Source organism: Salmo salar, chromosome ssa19 (assembly GCF_905237065.1).
Source record: "Salmo salar chromosome ssa19, Ssal_v3.1, whole genome shotgun sequence".
NCBI classification, from domain to species: domain Eukaryota; kingdom Metazoa; phylum Chordata; class Actinopteri; order Salmoniformes; family Salmonidae; genus Salmo; species Salmo salar.
Genome location: NC_059460.1, coordinates 43,485,154 through 43,506,325, shown reverse-complemented (window position 1 = coordinate 43,506,325; position 21,172 = coordinate 43,485,154). Strand labels below are relative to the sequence as shown.

General features: G+C 43.5%; 1 protein-coding gene across 1 annotated transcript in view; it reads left to right on the top strand.

Annotated features, from left to right (window-relative positions):
• Window positions 1-15,552: 15,552 nt before the first annotated feature.
• LOC106578852 (myocardin) overlaps window positions 15,553-21,172 on the top strand; it is a 227,387-nt gene continuing 221,767 nt past the window's right edge. Inside the window, 1 exon segment of the mRNA XM_014158068.2 lies at window positions 15,553-15,719. The gene's annotated coding sequence lies outside the window, so the exon portion shown is untranslated.

Sequence of the window (21,172 nt, the reverse complement as noted above, 5' to 3'; positions counted from 1 at the left end):
TCAGGGACAGGCAGAACAAAGGTACAGGATGGCAGGCAGGCTCAGGGACGGGCAGAGTGGTCAGGGGGGCAGGTACAAGTTCAGGACAGGCAAGGGTCAAAAACCAGGAGGACGAGAAAAACACAGGAGCTGACAGGACGAACGCAGGTAAGCTTGACAAACAAGACGAACTGGCACAGACAGACAGGTGTAAATACACAGGGGATAATGGGGAAGATGGGCGACACCTGGAGGGGGGTGGAGACAAGCACAAGGACAGGTGAAACAGATCAAGGCGTGACACTAGTAGAGTAATTATTATAAAATAATACAAAAGAACAGAGTTTTAACATAAATATCATCCATATATTTACATGTATATGTTCTTGTTCCATTCCTTTACTTAGATTTGTGTGTACTAAGTAGTTGTTGTGGAATTGTTAGATTACTTGTTAGATATTGCTGCACTGTCGGAACTAGAAGCACAAGCATTTCTGCTAACCACGTGTATGTGACTGATAAAATTTGATTTGAAATATCATGAAATAAAAAGACTCGTAACCTAGCTGTCCGTTACTTGACTCGCTCATTATCAAAAGCTTGTAGAAGTTTGTTGATTGACTCCTAATTTAGTAATCAATGTGTGACGACAGAGGATGAAGATGTTTCACTGAAGTATGCTGTTTGATACAGGGTTCTAAGATGTTTCACTAAAATATGCTGTGTGATACAATGTTCTAAGATTTTTCTCTAAAGTATTCTGTGTGATACAGGGATCTTAGATGTTTCACTGAAGTATGCTATGTGATAGAGGGTTATAAGATGTTTCACTAAAGTATGCTGTGTGATACAGGGTTCTAAGATGTTTCACTAAAGTATGCTGTGTGATACAGGGTTCTAAGATTTTTCATTAAAGTATGTCGTGTGATACAGGGTTATAAGATTTTTCATTCAAGTATGCTGTGTGATACAGGGTTATACGATTTTTCACTAAAGTATGTCGTGTGATACAGGCTTCTAAGATTTTTCACTAAAGTATGTTGTGTGATACAGGGTTATAAGATTTTTCATTAAGATATGCTGTGTGATACAGGGTTCTAAGATTTTTCATTAAAGTATGTCGTGTGATACAGGGTTATAAGATTTTTCAGTAAAGTATGCTGTGTGATACAGGGTTCAAAGGCTGGTGTATTAAGATTTGTAACTGTAGGCTTTGGATGGGTAACCTAAGAAGATAGTAATAGCCCCTGCAGATGCTAGGGTGATAATGCAAAGTTGAACCACATTTTTTTCTTTAAACATTGAAACAACAGTAGGGGAAAGAGCACCACTGTCCACCCCACCATTGTTCTTTTTGTTTTGTTGACGGAGCAGAGGTGAGGACTATTCTATCCAGTGGCGACCCCTCATTCAGGGCAGTTGGGGCAGAGCCCCACATCTTTAGCAAAACAATTATAATACAAAATAAATAAAACATTTTTGGGGGGCTTGCCTGTTTTGCATGTTATTTTGGCTTTAATACGTGTCACATATCAGTTTGCAAACAATGTAAAAAAATATATATATCATTGAGTTAGTTAAGATACATACAAACATGGACTTTTTTGTTTGTTTTCTTGAGTGAGGCAGCTCCAAAATGCAGGTGTTTCAGCCTAGCTCAGTGCTTTCTGTGGTGGTGGGGCAAGCCAGCAGAAAATACGGAGCATTGCACCATGATTGGCTCAGTGTTCTGTCAATCAAGGGGAAACTACATCACCGCAAAGTCTAAGGGGAGACCTCAAAAATGTAGAGCCCTTTGGGTATTAACATAGAGATACATTAGGAGTGCCCATCCAAGAAGTGCTCAAGGTCATTGGCCACAGATACAATTAGATCAAATCACGCTATATCTACCATAGCTTTCATTGGACTGATCATGTCAACATCATGTCAATTTTCCAAATCTTAGCTAGCAGTCATCATCATGAATCAAGTCAACAATCTACTGGCAAATCCTTTTTAATCCTTGTCATATGAAGATAAATAATGAAGATAAATTATAGATAAAACGTATCGGTGCTCATCAGCTATTAGACATAAACATTACACAACAAGTTGGAAATCGCAAATTCAACAACGAGTGGTTTGGAAGGATGTGAGCACAACAAGGTGAGACCAAAAATGTCTTGCATGCTGCTGAATAAATGATGTAATATGCCAGGGAGATATGTATACTGTAGCTAAGAAAGTAATACTAAGTGTATGTTGTGTAGTAAGCTGTTAGTAGCCCATGTGTCTCACTCTAATAATTTGAGTGCGAGAGAGGCATAGAGGAAGAGAGAGAGAGAGAGAGAGAGAGAGGAAGAGAGAGAGAGAGGGATAGAGGAGGAGAGAGAGAGGGATTGAGGAAGAAAGAGAGAGAGGAAGAGAGAGAGAGGCAGAGGAAGAGAGAGAGAGAGGAAGAGAGAGCGAGAGAGCGAGGGATAGAGGAAGAGAGAGAGAGGGGAAGAGAGAGAGAGAGAGAGAGAGAGAGGAAAGTTTGGAACTGTTTGTAAATATTGCATGTCGGTTTAGAATTTAGAGGGAGCAAGTGAGTAAGTGACAGAGAGTGAGAGAACAAGAACGAGAGAAAGAACGAGAACGAGGAGAAGGAGAGGAGAGCAAGAGCGAATACATGGCACGTTGAATAAATATCAAAATGGAAGCACTTGAGTGCTGTTTCAGAACAATGACAGCGTTGCCGTTGCTGCGAGTCTCACTGTGACACATTGTGTTTAGATCTATCCTGGCACACACAGTTAACTTCAGGGATGCTTGCACTGTGACGTCAACCAATGTTCAAAATAAGATTATAAATCAAAAGTGTAGCGAGTGGTGAAGACTCGTAGACGTTTTGGCTGGGGTGAGCGGGGCGAACAGCGGAGAGGGGGTCTGGGTTTAATGAGACCTAGTGTGTGTGTGTGTGTGTGTAAGTGTATGTGTATGTGTGTGTGTGTGTGTGTGTGTGTGTGTGTGTGTGTGTGTGTGTGTGTGTGTGTGTGTGTGTGTGTGTCCGACGAGGCCCAGTCAGATCAGAAAGCAGACGGTTGGGTTGCTTATAGAAGGAGGTATGCAACGTCTGTTCAGAAGGAAGGTATCTGCTGGGCCCTAATTACAAACAACTAGCCAAACTCACTGCAATGGCTGGAGATTGAGAGAGATCTGTGTGTTATGGAGCTTGGCTGGTGGCTCGGCTGGCTGACAGAGAGAGGCAGGCAGGCTGGTAGGGTGCACCTCGGGGCATCTCTGTCCGTTAAGACTCTCCTGGGTCTGTCTGTGTTAGTGTGGGTTTCACAGACAGAATTGAAGTCGGGAAGGCCACCTGCCTAGTTGGAACACACAGAGAGATGTACACACACACACACACACACACACACACGCACGCACACGCACACGCACACACAAAGACTACATAGCCTACATAGAAACACACTTGTCAGGTCAAATCTGTAAATTCCAAATGTCAACTTCTTTCATGTGTTAGTGCTTGCCCTATTGCCACCCAGAAACATGACATCATACAGGGGTCTGGTCAGGCAGTACTGTAGCTCCTCATTGGTTTCTACTCTTTCACCACTCATCATTACTAATGCTGTTATTATGATCAATCTTTATTCCTAACCAAACAAGAGCTGAAACTGCCACGCCACTAAGCCAGACAAGGTTTGAATCATGTCTACAGCTCTACACTACAGGGGAAGTTGACCTGAAAATGGCACTATATATTCCCCAGTGATTGTCTCCAAGTCAGGCTATAGAACTTCAGTCAGGCTATAGAACTTCAGTCAGGCTATAGAACTTCAGTCAGGCTAAAGAACTTCAGTCAGACTATAGAACTTCAGTCAGGCTATAGAACTTCAGTCAGGCTATAGAACTTCAGTCAGGCAATAGAACTTCAGTCAGGCTATAGAACTTCTTGGCGCTGCGATCCAGACATAAAATATCCTAGCTTTCAAGTCAATCTAATTCTGTGGTCAAATCATGACATGGAAGAGCTCCTCATTGACTTGGCATCAGAACTCTGAACATCTGCTGGCCAGGGCACTGCATCCAAGGTTGTAATATTTGAACAAGGTAATGAGGTTCCACGTCAATATTTCTCAGAATGTAGATGAAAAATATAATGTGAAGAAGGTATTATTACTGTACAGGTTCGTTGCTATGGTATACTATTGTCACGTCCTGACCAGCAGATGGAGCTGTTGTTGTAGTTTTGGGGTCAGGACGTGGCAGTCTTGTGTGTGTGATTGTTCTGTGTTGGTCTTGTGACTCCTGATCAGGAACAGCTGGGGATCGTTGTTCCTGATTGGGAGTCATATATGTAGGAGTATGTTTGTCACTTGGTTTTGTGGGTAGTTGTTTTTGCACTGCGTGTTGTGTGCCTGCAGAACTGTAGCTGTTGTCACTTTGTTTGTATTGTTAAGTGGATGCTCTACTCCTTTATTTTAATTAAAGATGAGTATTCACATACCTGCTGCGCCTTGGTCCATTTCTACAGAAGACAGCCGTTACAGAACTACCCACCAAAGGACCAAGCAGCAGAAGAGGAGGAAGCCACAGGAGAAGAAAATGGAAGAATGGACCTGGCAGGACGAAAGAAAATTCTGGGCGGACAAGTTAAGGGAGCTAAGGGAACCCGAGAGGCAGCCCCAAGATTTTTTTTGGGGGGGGCACACGGGTAGTTTGGCCAGGCCAGGGAAGAGCCGTAAGCCAGCTACCCGTGACTACAGGGAGGTGCGTACGAGGTGGAGGGCGCCATGTTACGCTGAGGTGCGCACCATCTCGCCTATACGGACGCACAGCCCACTTCGCCCAGTACCAGCGCCCCGCAGGTGCCAGGGCAAGGGGAGCATCGAGCCGGAAGGAGTGATGCCAACCCTGCACTCAAGACCGCCAGTGCGCCCTTTCGGTCCGGTGTTTCCCGCTAGACACACTAGCATGGAGGTGCGTGTCTCCAGGCTGGTACGTCCAATACCTGCCCCACGCATCAGGAGTCAACAGTCGTCATCAGAGCTGCCCGCCAGTCAACAGTCACCAGAGCTGCCCGCCAGTCAACAGTCACCAGAGTTGCCCGCCAGTCAACAGTCTTCAGAGCTGCCCGCCAGTCAACAGTCGTCGGAGCTGCCCGCCAGTCAACAGTCGTCGGAGCTGCCCGCCAGTCAACAGTCGTCGGAGCTGCCCGCCAGTCAACAGTCGTCGGAGCTGCCCGCCAGTCAACAGTCGTCGGAGCTGCCCGCCAGTCAACAGTCGTCGGAGCTGCCCGCCAGTCAACAGTCGTCGGAGCTGCCCGCCAGTCAACAGTCGTCGGAGCTGCCCGCCAGTCAACAGTCGTCAGAGCTGCCCGCCAGTCAACAGTCGCCGGAGTGGCCGGACTGCGCTGAACTGCCGGAGTGGCCGGACTGCGCTGAACTGCCGGAGTGGCCGGACTGCGCTGAACTGCCGGAGTGGCCGGACTGCGCTGAACTGCCGGAGTGGCCGGACTGCGCTGAACTGCCGGAGTGGCCGGACTGCGCTGAACTGCCGGAGAGGCCGGACTGCCCTGAACTGCCGGAGTGGCCGGACTGCCCTGAACTGCCGGAGTGGCCGGACTGCCCTGAACTGCCGGAGTGGCCGGACTGCCCTGAACTGCCGGAGTGGCCGGACTGCCCTGAACTGCCGGAGTGGCCGGACTGCCCTGAACTGCCGGAGTGGCCGGACTGCCCTGAACTGCCGGCGTGGCCGGACTGCCCTGAACTGCCGGCGTGGCCGGACTGCCCTGAACTGCCGGAGTGGCCGGACTGCCCTGTTCTGCCGGAGTGGCCGGACTGCCCTGTTCTGCCGGAGTGGCCGGACTGCCCTGTTCTGCCGGAGTGGCCGGACTGCCCTGTTCTGCCGGAGTGGCCGGACTGCCCTGTTCTGCCGGAGTGGCCGGACTGCCCTGTTCTGCCGGAGTGGCCGGACTGCCCTGTTCTGCCGGAGTGGCCGGACTGCCCTGTTCTGCCAGAGTGGCCGGACTGCCCGGTTCTGCCAGAGGTGCCCGCCTGCCCTGATCTGCCAGGGTGCCCGGCCTGTCAGGATCAGCCCGAGTGGTCCTCCTGCCCTCCGGTCCAGCCCGAGTGGTCCTCCTGCCCTCCGGTCCAGCCCGAGTGGTCCTCCTGCCCTCCGGTCCAGCCCGAGTGGTCCTCCTGCCCTCCGGTCCAGCCCGAGTGGTCCTCCTGCCTTCCGGCCCAGCCCGAGTGGCCCGCATGCCTTCCGGCCCAGCCCGAGTGGCCCGCATGCCTTCCGGCCCAGCCCGAGTGGCCCGCATGCCTTCCGGCCCAGCCCGAGTGGCCCGCATGCCTTCCGGCCCAGCCCGAGTGGCCCGCATGCCTTCCGGCCCAGCCCGAGTGGCCCGCATGCCTTCCGGCCCAGCCCGAGTGGCCCGCATGCCTTCCGGCCCAGCCCGAGGGGCCCTCCTGCTCTCCGGCCCAGCCCGAGGGGCCCTCCTGCTCTCCGGCCCAGCCCGAGGGGCCCTCCTGCTCCCCGGCCCGGCCCGAGGGGCCCTCCTGCTCCCCGGCCCGAGGGGCCCTCCTGCTCCCCGGCCCGGCCCGAGGGGCCCTCCTGCTCCCCGGCCCGGCCCGAGGGGCCCTCCTGCTCCCCGGCCCGGCCCGAGGGGCCCTCCTGCCCCCGGCCCGGCCCCGAGGGGCCCTCCTGTCCTCCGGCCGGGTCGGAGGGGTCCGTCTGCCTGGCGCAGCTATCGGCTCCACCGAAGTGGGCGACGCCGAGGGTGGAGCAGGGTCCACGTCCTGCACCGGAGCCACCTCCAGGATAGGTGGGTTGGGGAGGGAGGGTGTAGCACAGTGCCGTCGTTGACGGCAGCCACCCTCCCTTCCCTCCCTTATTGTTTAGGGGTTATTGTTTATGGGTTTTGTTGGGGATTTTGTTTGCTGGTGTTTTTTCGTTGTTAGGTGCATTCCGGGGTCTGCACCTTGAGGGGGGGGGTACTGTCACGTCCTGACCAGCAGATGGAGCTGTTGTTGTAGTTTTGGGGTCAGGACGTGGCAGTCTTGTGTGTGTGATTGTTCTGTGTTGGTCTTGTGACTCCTGATCAGGAACAGCTGGGGATCGTTGTTCCTGATTGGGAGTCATATATGTAGGAGTATGTTTGTCACTTGGTTTTGTGGGTAGTTGTTTTTGCACTGCGTGTTGTGTGCCTGCAGAACTGTAGCTGTTGTCACTTTGTTTGTATTGTTAAGTGGATGCTCTACTCCTTTATTTTAATTAAAGATGAGTATTCACATACCTGCTGCGCCTTGGTCCATTTCTACAGAAGACAGCCGTTACAACTATACAGTACGACAGTGTTACTGTTAAAAAATATCTTTACATTTCAATTATCAGGCTAAATTTCACCAAGGATATTAAAACCTCTTACATCTAGACGTTCCGCTAGCAGAACACCACTCCAATATCCAATGATAAGGCGTGGCGCGAAATACAAACTCTTCGAAAATCAGAAAACTTCCATTTTTAAAACATATGACTATTTTACACCATTTTAAAGACAAGACTCTCCTTTATCTAACCACACTGTCCGATTTCAAAAAGGCTTTACAACGAAAGCAAAACATTAGATTATGTCAGCAGAGTACCCAGCCAGAAATAATCAGACACCCATTTTTCAAGCTAGCATATAATGTCACAAAAACCAAAACCACAGCTAAATGCAGCACTAACCTTTGATGATCTTCATCAGATGACACTCCTAGGACATTATGTTATACAATACATGCATGTTTTGTTCAATCAAGTACATATTTACATCAAAAAACAGCTTTTTACATTAGCATGTGACGTTCAGAACTAGCATTCCCACCGAACACTTCCGGTGAATTTACTAAATTACTCACGATAAACGTTCACAAAAAACATAACAATTATTTTAAGAATTATAGATACAGAACTCCTTTATGCAATCGCGGTGTCCAATTTTAAAATAGCGTTTTCGGTGAAAGCACACTTTGCAATATTCTGAGTAGATAGCTCGCCATCACGGGCTAGCTAATTTGACACCCACCAAGTTTGTTACTCACCAAACTCAGATTTACTATAAGAAAAATTGGGTTACCTTTGCTGTTCTTCGTCAGAATGCACTCCCAGGACTTCTACTTCAACAACAAATGTTGGTTTGGTTCCAAATAATCCATAGTTATATCCAAATAGCGGCGTTTTGTTTGTGTGTTCAAGACACTATCCGAAGGGTGACGAAGGGTGACGCGCGGACGCGTATCGTGACAAAAAAATGCAAAATATTCCATTACCGTACTTCGAAGCATGTCAAACGCTGTTTAAAATCAATTCTTATGCGATTTTTCTCGTAAAAAAAGCGATAATATTCTGACCGGGAGACGTCCTTTCCGTTCAAAGACTCAAAATCTAAAATGGACTCTTCACGTGCACGCGCACACCCGTCTCATTGTTCTCAGATCGACCACTTACCAAATGCGCTACTGTTTTTCAGCCATGGACAGCAGAGTCACCATTCAACGTTCTGGCGCCTTCTGAGAGCCTATGGGAGCCTTAGAAATTTTCACGTTACAGCAGAGATCCTTTGTTTTGGTTAGAGATGACAAAGAAGGCCAAGAAATGGTCAGACAGGGTACTTCCAGTACAGAATCTTCTCAGGTTTTGGCCTGCCATTTGGGGTCTGTTATGCTCACAGACACCATTCAAACAGTTTTAGAAACTTTGGAGTGTTTTCTATCCAAAGCTAATAATTATATGCATATTCTAGTTTCTGGGCAGGAGTAATAACCAGATTAAATCGGGTACGTTTTTTATCCGGCCGTGAAAATACTGCCCCCTATCCATAACAAGTTAATTAGTGTAGAGAGAAAATGGAAGAAGGGAAAGATGTTCTGAGGGAGGGAAAAGGGAGTGTTGAAAGACTGTGAAGACATGGGGTGTCCCAGGCCATCATCGTAAATAAGGATGTTTTCTTAATTGACTCGCCTGGATAAATAAAGGTTAAATAAAGGTTAAATGAAGGTTAAATTAAGGGTAGGTAAGGTTAAATGAAGGTTAAATGAAGATTAAATAAAGGTTAAATGAAGGTTAAATTACGGGTAGGTAAGGTTAAATGAAGGTTAAATGAAGATTAAATAAATGTTAAATGAAGGTTAAATTACGGGTAGGTAAGGTTAAATGAAGGTTAAATGAAGGTAAAATTACGGTTATGTAATGCTTAGGCGTAGTAGAGGAGGAATCAGACGCAGGAAGCAGCGATACGGGTGATGGCTTTTAATGAGCGACACAGCAAAAACACCTGCCACCCCAAATAGCGAACTCAGCGCACACAAAAATCAAAGTGCCCCAAAAACAGGGGACAAAACACAGTGAGTGTAAACCCACGCACTAGCGCTAAATACAATACAGCGTGTAACAAAGCAACCAACAGAGAAACAATCCCGCACAAAGAGCAGGCGGGTCAACTAGCTAATATAGCCCCGCTAATCAACCCAACTAAGGACAGGTGCAAACAATAACAGAAAGGGGAAAACAAAAAGGAATCAGTGGCAGTTAGTAGGCCGGTGACGACGACCGCCGAGCACCACCCGAGCAGGAGGGGGCGTCACCTTCGTTGGGAGTCGTGACAGGGTAGGTAAGGTTAAATTAAGGTTAAATGAAGATTAAATAAAGGGTAAATTAACGGTAGGTAAGGTTAAATGAAGGTTAAATGAATGTTAAATAAAGGTTAATAGCTGTTGCTTATTTGAGTCTGAAAAGAAGATACAAATCAATGTATTTTTCAACAAAACATTTAACTTTTGGATACTACTGTACAGACTCACAATTCTACCTGAAAGTAATACCAGCGACTGAGTCTGGTTAAGCTAGTGAGTTAACTGTTGAGGAAATGTCAGACTCAGATCTCGAATGGTCAACACTGCCACAATCCACAATCCAAAGGCTCAGTTAATGTATATAGGCCTTCTGTTGCAGTATGTCATACCACATATCACTGTCAGACTGTTGTGGGGTGTGTGTGTGTGTGTGTGTGTGTGTGTGTGTGTGTATGTGTGTGTGTGTGTGTGTGTGTGTGTGTGTGGCACCGGAAGTTATTTTAGCTACAGGCTTTTAAAGGCTCAGTCTCACTTTAAATACTCTAGGACATCATATAGCTAAAGAGAGAGAGAGAGAGGTACTTTAACTATTTGCACATCATTATAACACTGCACATAGCCGTAATATGACATTTGAATTTGTATTCTTTTGAAACTTGTGAGTGTAATGTTTACTGTTCATTTTCTATTGTTTATTTCACTTTTGTTTATTATGTATTTCACTTGCTTTGGCAATGTAAATAATGTTTCCCATTCCAATAAAGCCCATTGAATTGAATTGAGACAGAGCGCGAGAGAGAGCCAAAGAGAGAAAGAGAGTGAGTGAGCAAGAAATAGAGACAGAGGGAGAGAGAGAACGAGAGAGAAACAAGAGAGAGAGAAAGGGAGAGAGAGAGAGAAATAGAGACAGAGGGAGAGAGAGAACAAGAGAGAAACAAGAGAGAGAGAGAGTGAGAGAGAGAGAGGGAGGAGGGAAACAGTCCACTTTGAGATGGTGATTAATTGTACATCATGGTGATTAATTGTACTGTAACTGCAGAGCGCAGTTTTAAGAGTGGAGAATTAAGATTCACTATGAAAAACGACAGAACTCCTGACCTTCATCACAATCACGTAACACAAACTATGAGAGTAGGGGTTGTTAGAAGTAAGTCCAATCCCACTGTTGCAGTCTGAGGGATTGTGGGGAGCTTTGTAAATGAGACTAAATCAATTTACTCTCTGTTATTTAAAATACACTCCTATCTGGAACGAAGAGAGAAGGGCAAGAAACCAAGTCCTGTAAAAAACAACACATTTCTAAATGTTAACATTTATTCACTCTGGACTTTTGCATGGAGGAGAACTGCTCTTCAATCATAAAAAAAATATATATATATATGAGTAGTTTGCTGTAGATTGAGAACGATTAAGAACGGTGCTGTGGGTAGTTTGCTACAGATTGAGAATGATTGAGAACGGTTCTGTGGGTAGTTAGCTGCAGATTGAGTGTGATTGGGAACGGTTCTGTGGGTAGTTTGCTACAGATTGAGTGTGATTGGGAACGGTGCTGTGGGTAGTTAGCTACAGATTGAGAATGATTGGGAACAGTTCTGTGGGTAGTTAGCTGCAGATTGAGTGTGATTGGGAATGGTTCTGTGGGTAGTTTAATGCAGATTGAGAATGATTGAGAACAGTTCTGTGGGTAGTTTGCTGCAGATTGAGTGTGATTGGGAATGGTTCTGTGGGTAGTTTAATGCAGATTGAGTGTGATTGGGAACGGTTCTGTGGGTAGTTAGCTGCAGATTCAGGGTGATTGAGAACAGTTCTGTGGGTAGTTAGCTGCAGATTGAGAATGGTTCTGTGGGTAGTTAGCTGCAGATTGAGAACGGTACTGTGGGTAGTTAGCTGCAGATTGAGAATGGTTCTGTGGGTAGTTAGCTGCAGATTGAGTATGATTGAGAACGGTTCTGTGGGTAGTTAGCTGCAGATTGAGTATGATTGAGAATGGTTCTGTGGGTAGTTAGCTGCAGATTGAGTATGATTGAGAACGGTTCTGTGGGTAGTTATCTGCAGATTGAGAACGGTTCTGTGGGTAGTTATCTGCAGATTGAGAACGGTTGTGTGGGTAGTTAGCTGCAGATTGAGTATGATTGAGAACGGTTGTGTGGGTAGTTAGCTGCAGATTGAGAATGGTTCTGTAGGAAATTAGCTGCAGATTAAGAATGGTTCTGTGGGTAGTTATCTGCAGATTGAGTATGATTGAGAATGGTTCTGTGGGTAGTTAGCTGCAGATTGAGAATGGTTCTGTGGGTGGTTAGCTGCAGATTGAGTATGATTGAGAACGGTTCTGTGGGTATTTAGCTGCAGATTGAGTATGATTGAGAACGGTTCTGTGGGTAGTTATCTGCAGATTGAGAACGGTTCTGTGGGTAGTTATCTGCAGATTGAGAACGGTTGTGTGGGTAGTTAGCTGCAGATTGAGTATGATTGAGAACGGTTCTGTGGGTAGTTAGCTGCAGATTGAGTATGATTGAGAACGGTTCTGTGGGTAGTTATCTGCAGATTGAGAACGGTTCTGTGGGTAGTTGCTGCAGATTGAGAATTTAGCTGCAGATTGAGTATGATTGAGAACGGTTCTGTGGGTAGTTAGCTGCAGATTGAGTATGATTGAGAACAGTTCTGTGGGTAGTTGGCTGCAGATTGAGAATGTTTCTGTGGGTAGTTATCTGCAGATTGAGAATGGTTCTCTGGGTAGTTAACTGCAGATTGAGAATGGTTCTGTGGGTAGTTAGCTGCAGATTGCAAATGGTTCTGTGGGTAGTTAGCTGCAGATTAAGAATGGTTCTGTGGGTAGTTATCTGCAGATTGAGTATGATTGAGAATGGTTCTGTGGGTAGTTAGCTGCAGATTGAGAATGGTTCTGTGGGTAGTTATCTGCAGATTGAGAACGGTTCTGTGGGTTGTTATCTGCAGATTGAGAATGGTTCTCTGGGTAGTTAGCTGCAGATTGAGAATGGTTCTGTGGGTAGTTAGCTGCAGATTGAGTATGATTGAGAACGGTTCTGTGGGTAGTTAGCTGCCGATTGAGTATGATTGAGAACGGTTCTGTGGGTAGTTGGTTGCAGATTGAGAATGGTTCTGTGGGTAGTTATCTGCAGATTGAGAATGGTTCTCTGGGTAGTTAGCTGCAGATTGAGAATGGTTCTGTGGGTAGTTAGCTGCAGATTGAGTATGATTGAGAATGGTTCTGGCTGCTCTCTCTTTTCTTTTTCTTTGAGGAAAAGAATGAGATACAAAACACATTCTCTTGACGAAAAGCATCCAACAGAAACACAGCAAACCAAAATAGAAGCAGCTATTTCTGCTGTTATTTTAAGAAAAAGTGACATGCTCTATATTAAATTACAACATCATAAGGTCATTCTGAACTCTTATGTCTGCCTTCTAGCCTCCAGCCTATGACTCATGAGAAGTATGCAGTGACGTCAGTCCATACTACTCACCCCTAGTACCGATAAAGCATTGATATTCAACTAGCTTGTTCATTGACCATTGATTGGATTTGACCAATCAAGAGGATAACTCACTTACCGTCACTTAGTCTACATACCTCAGGAGGTTGGGGAGGACGGGCTCGTGGTAATGGCTGGAGCGGAATAGGTGGAATGGTATCAAATACATCAAACCCATGGTTTCCATGGGTTTGATGGCATTCCGCTCACACTGTTCCAGACATTATTATGAGCCATCCTCCCCTCAGGAGCCTCCACTGCTACATATCAATCTGCTTCTTGTTTGAACAGAGGGTTTGATATATTATATTACCTACAGGTAATTCTCTACAGCGATTATCTGTGGAATAAGATTTACAGTTAATGAGTTGACTTCGATTACACTTGTTTTATGTTGCCCATCGGGGCAAAATTGGAATTTAAAAGCTTTGATGGACAAGCTTCAGTCATAATATTGGTTGTACAGTGCCTTCAGAAAGTAAAAAAATGTGATGGTGTTACAGCCTTGATTCAAAATGTATTAAATGTTAAAAAAAATATATCAACTATCTGCACACAATACAGAGTGAATGACAGAGTGAAAACATGTTTTTAGAAATTGCTGTACATTTATTGAAAATAAATACAGAAATATCTCATTTACATACTGTAAGTATTCAACCCCCTGAGCCAATACATTTTAGAATCACCTTTGGCAGCGATTACAACTGTGAGTCTTTCTAGGTAAGTCTCTAAGAGCTGTGAGTCTTTCTGGGTACGTCTCTAAGAGCTGTGAGTCTTTCTAGGTACGTCTCTAAGAGCTGTGAGTCTTTCTGGGTACGTCTCTAAGAGCTGTGAGTCTTTCTGGGTACGTCTCTAAGAGCTGTGAGTCTTTCTGGGTACGTCTCTAAGAGCTGTGAGTCTTTCTAGGTACGTCTCTAAGAGCTGTGAGTCTTTCTGGGTACGTCTCTAAGAGCTGTGAGTCTTTCTGGGTACGTCTCTAAGAGCTGTGAGTCTTTCTGGGTACGTCTCTAAGAGCTGTGAGTCTTTCTAGGTACGTCTCTAAGAGCTGTGAGTCTTTCTGGGTACGTCTCTAAGAGCTGTGAGTCTTTCTGGGTACGTCTCTAAGAGCTGTGAGTCTTTCTGGGTACGTCTCTAAGAGCTGTGAGTCTTTTTAGGTACGTCTCTTAGAGCATTGCACACCCGGATTGTACGATATTTGCACATTATTCTTAAAATGATTCTTCAAGCTCTTTCAAGTTGGTTGTTGATCATTGCTAGACAGCTATTTTCATGTCTTGCCATAGATTTCCATGCCGATTTAAGTCAAAACTGTAACTAGGCCACTCAGGAATATTCAATGTCATCTTGGTAAGCAACACCAGTGTAGATATGGCCTTGTGTTTTAGGTTATTGTCCTGCTGAATTTGGCTTACGGTGTCTGTTGGAAAGCAGAATGAAGCAGGTTTTCCTCAAGGATTTTTATTGTGCTTAGCTCTATTCAATATATTGTTTTATCCTAAAAAACTCCCTAAAAACTACAATGTTGTTGATCCATCCTCAGTTTTCTCCTATCACAGCCATTAAACTATCTGTTTTAAAGACACCATTTGCCTCATGGTGAAATCCCTCTTCAGCAACTGAGTTAGGAAGGAGACCTGTATGTTTGTAGTGACTGGGTGTATTGATAAACCATCCAAAGTGTAATTAATAACTTCACCATGCTCAAAGGGGTATTCAATGACTGCTTTTTTATTTTTACCCATCTACCAATAGGTGCCCTTCTTTGCTAGGCCTTGGAAAACCTCCCTTGTCTTTGTGGTTGAATCTGTGCTTGAAATTCACTACTCAACTGAGGGTTCTTACAGATAATTGTATGTGTGGGGTACAGAGATGTGGTAGTCATGAAAAAAATCATGTTAAACACAATTATTGCACATAGAGTGAGTCCATGCAAGATGCCCTTGTTGTCGCCCCTGGAAGACACCCCGGGAAGATGCCCCCTGGTGACACCCCTTGACCTTTTCCACACCTTGTTGTGTTACAGCCTGACACATTTTTTTTTTGAGTTTGTGTCAATAGGCTATACCCCCCATTATGTCAAAATGGAATTGTGTTTTAAGAATTTTTTACTAGTTAATTAAAAATGAAAAGCTGAAATGTCTTGAGTCAATAAGTGTTTATGAGTCCGCCAGATCAGAGACAGTAGGTAAGTGCGTGAAATGGACAATTTTCCTGTCCTGTTAAGCATTCAAAATGTAAGGAGTACTTTTGGGCGTCAGGGAAAATGTATTGAGTAAAACGTACATTAATGTCTTAAGTAAAACGTACATTAATGTCTTAAAGAATGTAGTGGAGTAAAAGTTGTAAAAAACATAGAGTAAAGTACAGATACCCCCCAAAAACTACTAAAGTAGTTCTTTAAAGTATTTTTACACCACTGGCTGCCACCACAATCCTATTTTCATCGGTCTGAAGATTGAATGACTCGGCTTCACTCCGACACTCGGCTCGGCTGTTTCTGTAAGCGTCGAGCAGTTGAACCGCTTCGAAATCGAAACACCTTCAAGGACTTTTGAATTAAGTAAAATGGCAGTGTCGCTTCACTTCCGACAGCTCCTATAACATACAACAGAGAGGTATCCCTCTTACCATCAGGTTCCTACAGGTATTTTTTTGTTTTTATACAAAAGTTACAGCTTTATCAGAAATATTCAATGGAATGCGTAATGAAACAAACGTGTACCTGTGCGAGTGAAGAGCAGTGTGTAGGCAGTGAATTCTCAGCGAAATGTGATCTCTGCTGCAGTTTAACGAGTTCGCTTATTATTAATGTAACGTTTTAATTCACGTTCAGAATATGAAATACGACTCAAGTGGGTGCAATTCTGGCATCTCACATCAATTGAGAAAGACAAAGTCATAGAGCAGCGCTATTCTATACTGTCTGACCCATAGAGATCGGTCTGACTTGTGTTGTTGTAGTGTGAGGTAATGTTATTATAGCATGTCTCTTTGAAAGTATCCCTGGAGAACAGATGATTTGAGAGAGTACATTGAATTGTTAGCTGATTTGCCTGTGAAAGAACAAGGCATATTGTGGCTATAGTGGACAGTCAAAATAGTATAACTGCTTTAAAAGAACAGTTGGGCCACTACATCAGTGGCATCATGGCAAACTTGGTTCATTAAATGTCAGAATAACGTTTTTGTGTGGCAAGGGATCTGCTCTACACCTGCGATGTTGTCACCAGGTACTGGGACTGGGTATGACAGTAGTCAGTCAAATTAAAGTAGGCACATGTGTGAAGGCTTTCAAATGTTATTCAGCTCTCCTCTTTAGGTCATTACTGAAAAGGAAATTGGACATAAAGCTGTTGGATAACCATATTTCTGAGTTGTGAGTTATGGAACAAGGCTACAGTAGTGAGCTAAATTCAAACAAATGAATGCAATTACTGATGATTTAAAGCAGCTGCTTGATTTCCGCGCAAGAACAGAACAGAGTTAGAAGCTAGTGGAGACTGAGGGATCTACATGTGTTTGTCTGTAGGTTGTTTGCGACACACTCACAGATTATTTTGAATCAGACGCAAATTACTTATTTGAAATTAATGATTTTTTGTTTTGTTTCATAAAGGTGTGTCCACCATCACGCATTCATGTCCATTACACGATTTTATTTAACACGAATTTCAATTTGTTGTTTCTATGTTAAAGCTAGACTAAGGGTAAGGGTTAGCTAACATGCTAGCTAAGTAGTTAAAAAGTACTGTAGTAAATAGTTGCAAGGCTGGCTGAAATGTTAGTTGTCCATCATGGGATTCGAACATGCAACATTTTGGTTGCTTGGCCTCTGCGTAATACGCGCAACCGTTCTGCCCGACAAACCTCCCTCCTATAGTTTCTGTATTAATGACGTCCTGCCTTTATCTGAATTTAAATGCACTGTCTAAAAATTGTGTGGTGGACATGTCATTTTTTTATGTGTGTCGTTTTCATGAATTTCGCATTAAATCATTTGTTTATTTCACGATCATTTGTAATAGTGGGTTGTGAACCTAGAGGCGACGTGTTTGTTAGGTCTGTATGTTTGCCATAGGCATCATATAGGTGTACTTTATTGATGTATAATTGTATATATGTTGATGTATGTACTGTGCATGTTTGATGTAGTATGTGTGTGGTTTATACTACATGATATTTAGCTGTTACTGTGTGACATGTTAGGTGTTAATGATTACAAATGTTTATGTACACCCACACACTGTAGATGCCTACAGTATTTGGCTGAGATGCTAATTTTGTACTGTAGCCTAGAGAACAACATGCAGTTCCATGTTCTTTTGCGTTTTTCTTTCGTTGAATCATGATCCACGTGTTTACTGTGACATCAGCAAGGGTGTTTATAGGATATCTTGGCTCTCTAGGTCCACACAGTGTTCATGTACAACCCACCTCTTGCTCTTATCACCTGTTTATTGTCTCTGAGTACACTGAATCAATTAATCTGTAATATATCCAGTCATGTCCTGGATCAACTTTAATTTCAAAACATTTGGATTGAATTATCATGGGGATATGATATCCAAACAAACTGCTTTCTTCTGCTAGGAACATGATTGCACCATGCAATGTGAGCTAACCCAACGCGTTCAGATGTTTTCATATCTTAAAAAGTAGAAGTAGTTAACTTGCTATTATGGGAAAAACACAATTTAGAACAATGACAGTTATTTATTTTTTATTTTTTTTGCTTTGGAAGTGTCCTGGACTTGTTCAAACAGCCTTCTTTACGGCCCATGGGTATTGTTCTGTAATCAGATTTAGAATCCGTTTCAAGGATTACATGCTGGGTAATTCCACACTAACAGAATTACACTGAGACTCAGATTTCTCACTGTAAAATGTATGCCAAACCAAAAACCATTGATTGATTTTTAAAAGTTTAAACAAACCATACAGCTCTATGCACGAGGACTACTTGGAACAATTTACACAGAATTACTCTTTGCATCTGCACAGTTCTTCCAGTAAATGTGTTTTTTTGTGAACTTTTCAGTGTAAATGTCCTTCCGAGTTTATACGAACACGTTTTTCCAAAAACTCTGTGCCGAATTAAGATTAAAAGATGCCTGCAGAAAGAATGGGGTGTCTGTACACTGTAACATTACTGCAGAATTGTAGCGGGTTTCCAAACACGTTAGTTCTATTAGCTATGCTGTCTATGATGTTACGCTGTGTGTAGCAGTTTGACTTGGAACGGTTTTTTTCTCGCCTGGTCATATACTGCTGATGTGTTGTGCATTTTGAAGTCGATTCTGTCCAAAAAAGTTTCTTAAACGGAACAAAACAGGAATAAACGTACCTGAATTTGTCCAATGGACTAATGATTACACCCTATATCAGCTAGATGCAGGCAAGAGTGTACAAGGCGGTATTGAATGTCACTGTCTGTCACCTCAAATTTGTCTCTCGACCTGTGTGCATCTACATTGTAAACTTTAATTTGAAGGCTAGGTTGTAGCAACCTCATGATGGGTATAGGGAAAATATGAATATCATGTAGTAGCCTAAACCTATCAATGTTACATTGAACTGGGTGTATGGAATATGAATGACCAGCTTCACCTGGAATGCTTTTCCAACAGTCTTGAAGGAGTTCCCACATATGCTGAGCACTTGTTGGCCGCTTTACCTTCACTCAGCAGTCCAACTCATCCCAAACCATCCCAATTGGTTTGAGTTCGTGTGATTGTGGAGGACAGGTCATCTGATGCAACTCTCGTTCTTGGTCAAATAGCCCTTACACAGCCTGGAGATGTGTTGGGTCATTGTCCTGTTGAAAAACAATGATAGTCCCACTAAGCTCAGATGGGATGCCGTATCGCTGCAAAATGCTGTAATAGCCATGCTGGTTAAGTGTGCCTTGAATTCTAAATAAATCACTGACAGTGTCACCAGTAAAGCACCATCACGCCTCCTTCTCCATGCTTCACGGTGGGAACCACACATGCAGAGATCATCCGTTCACCTACTCTGCGTCTCACAAAGACACAGCGGTTGGAACCAAAAATCTCAAATTTGGACCAAAGCACAGATTTCCACCGGTCTAATTGCTTGTGTTTCTTGGCCCAAGCAAGTCTCTTCTTCTTATTGGTGTCCATTAGTAGTGGTGTCTGCAGCAATTTGACCATGAAGGCCTGATTCATGCAGTCTCTTCTGAAAAGTTGATGTGTCTGTTACTTGAACTCTGTGAACCATTTATTTGGACTGTAATCTGAGGTGCAGTTAACTCTAATGAACTTATCCTCTGCAGCAGAGGTAACTCTGGGTCTTCCTTTCCTGTGGCGGTCCTCATGAGAGCCAGTTTCATCATAGCACTTGATGGTTTTTGCGACTGCACTTGAAGAAACGTTCAACATTCTTGAAATGTTCCATATTGACTGACCTTCGTGTCTTAAAGTAATGATGGACTCTCATTTGTCTTTGCTTATTTGAGATGTTCTTGCCATAATATGGACTTAGCCCTATTTGGTAAAAGACCATCTTCTGTATACCAGCCCTACCTTGTCACAACACATCTGATTGGCTAAAACGCATTAAGAAGGAAAGAAATTCCACAAATTAACTTTTAACAAGGCACACCTGTTAAGTGAAAGGCATTCCAGGTGACTACCTCATAAAGCTGGTTGAGAGAGTGCCAAGCTGTCAAGGCATAGGGTGGCTACTTTGAAGAATCTCAAATATAGCACACCTTTTGTTTCGAATGATTCCATGTGTATTATTTCATAGATTTGATGTCTTCACTATTATTCTACAATGTAGAAAATAGTAAAAATGAAAACTCTGGAATGAGTAGGTGTTTCCAAACTGTTGACTGGTACTGTATATAGGGTTAGAATATAAACAAATATAGGTACAACGTGTATGTATATTAGTGCTTTCAGGAAGTATTAATACCCCTTGACTTATTCCACATGTTGTCGTGTTACAGTCTAAATTCAAAATGTATGAAATATTTATAAAGATTGCACCCATCTGCACATAATATCGCATAATAACAAAGTGAAACATGTTTTTAGAAATGTTTGCACATATCTCATTTCCAAAAGTATTCACACCCCTGTGTAAACATGTTAGAATCACCTTTGGCAGCAATTACAGCTGTGAGTCTTTCTGGGTTAGTCTCTGAGGTTTTCACACCTGGATTGCACAATGTTTGCACATTATTCTTTAAAAAAGAATTGTCAAGTTGGTTGTTGATCTTAGCTAGAGAGCCATGTTCAAGTCTTGCCATAGATTTTCAAGCTGATATAAGTAAAAACTGTAACTAGGCTACATGGGTAGGGAGGGCGATTTTATATAGAATTAATTCAAATGTATGTTTTAGCTCAATGTTCCAAAAGCCTGGATTGCAAGAATCTAGTTCTAAAGGGTATTTTTTTGTTTTTTTTCTGTCCCAACTGCCAAATTTTAGAACAAAGCAGACTACTGAAATGGGACTATCAATGAACATGATTGTGGAATATTAATGCTGTCGCGCCTACCACGTACCGCTAGCAGCATTTTAGCCACAGACTGTTATATGCTAGCTGTCTAGTCTGTTTTTTATAAATGTGCAATGAGCATAAAATATGCATTTATAAAAGGAATTGGCACCTCATTCTGAGAAATTAGTGTCTTTATATCCAGATAGCTTGTTCACTTTGTTTTGATGTTACTATGTTGTTCAAACAGTTGTAGACGGACATGAGGGTGTGTTCATAGCAGTTCAACTGTTCTACCTTTGTTAGCGAGAAATAGATCCAAGTAATCTAGAAAGATGGCTACTCAGTAGCACGTGGGCTTGTGCTTGAGAGATTGTCTATGAGACCTGTGTTAATTGTCTATAACGCCTGCTACAAGAAGTTGGTCATTATCAGTGGATGTGCATTGTACATGATTCTGGTTACATTTTAAACAAAAGGGGCATTTTCATAGACAGACTTGAAAGCCAGACAAGTGATTGTATCAAAAAAGCAGGTTAAACTGTTCTAATATAAAATAATTAAATTATTAGTGTGTCTTTATGGTTATGTCCTGAAATCATTTGATTATTCCTGACTGCTTGACATGCAG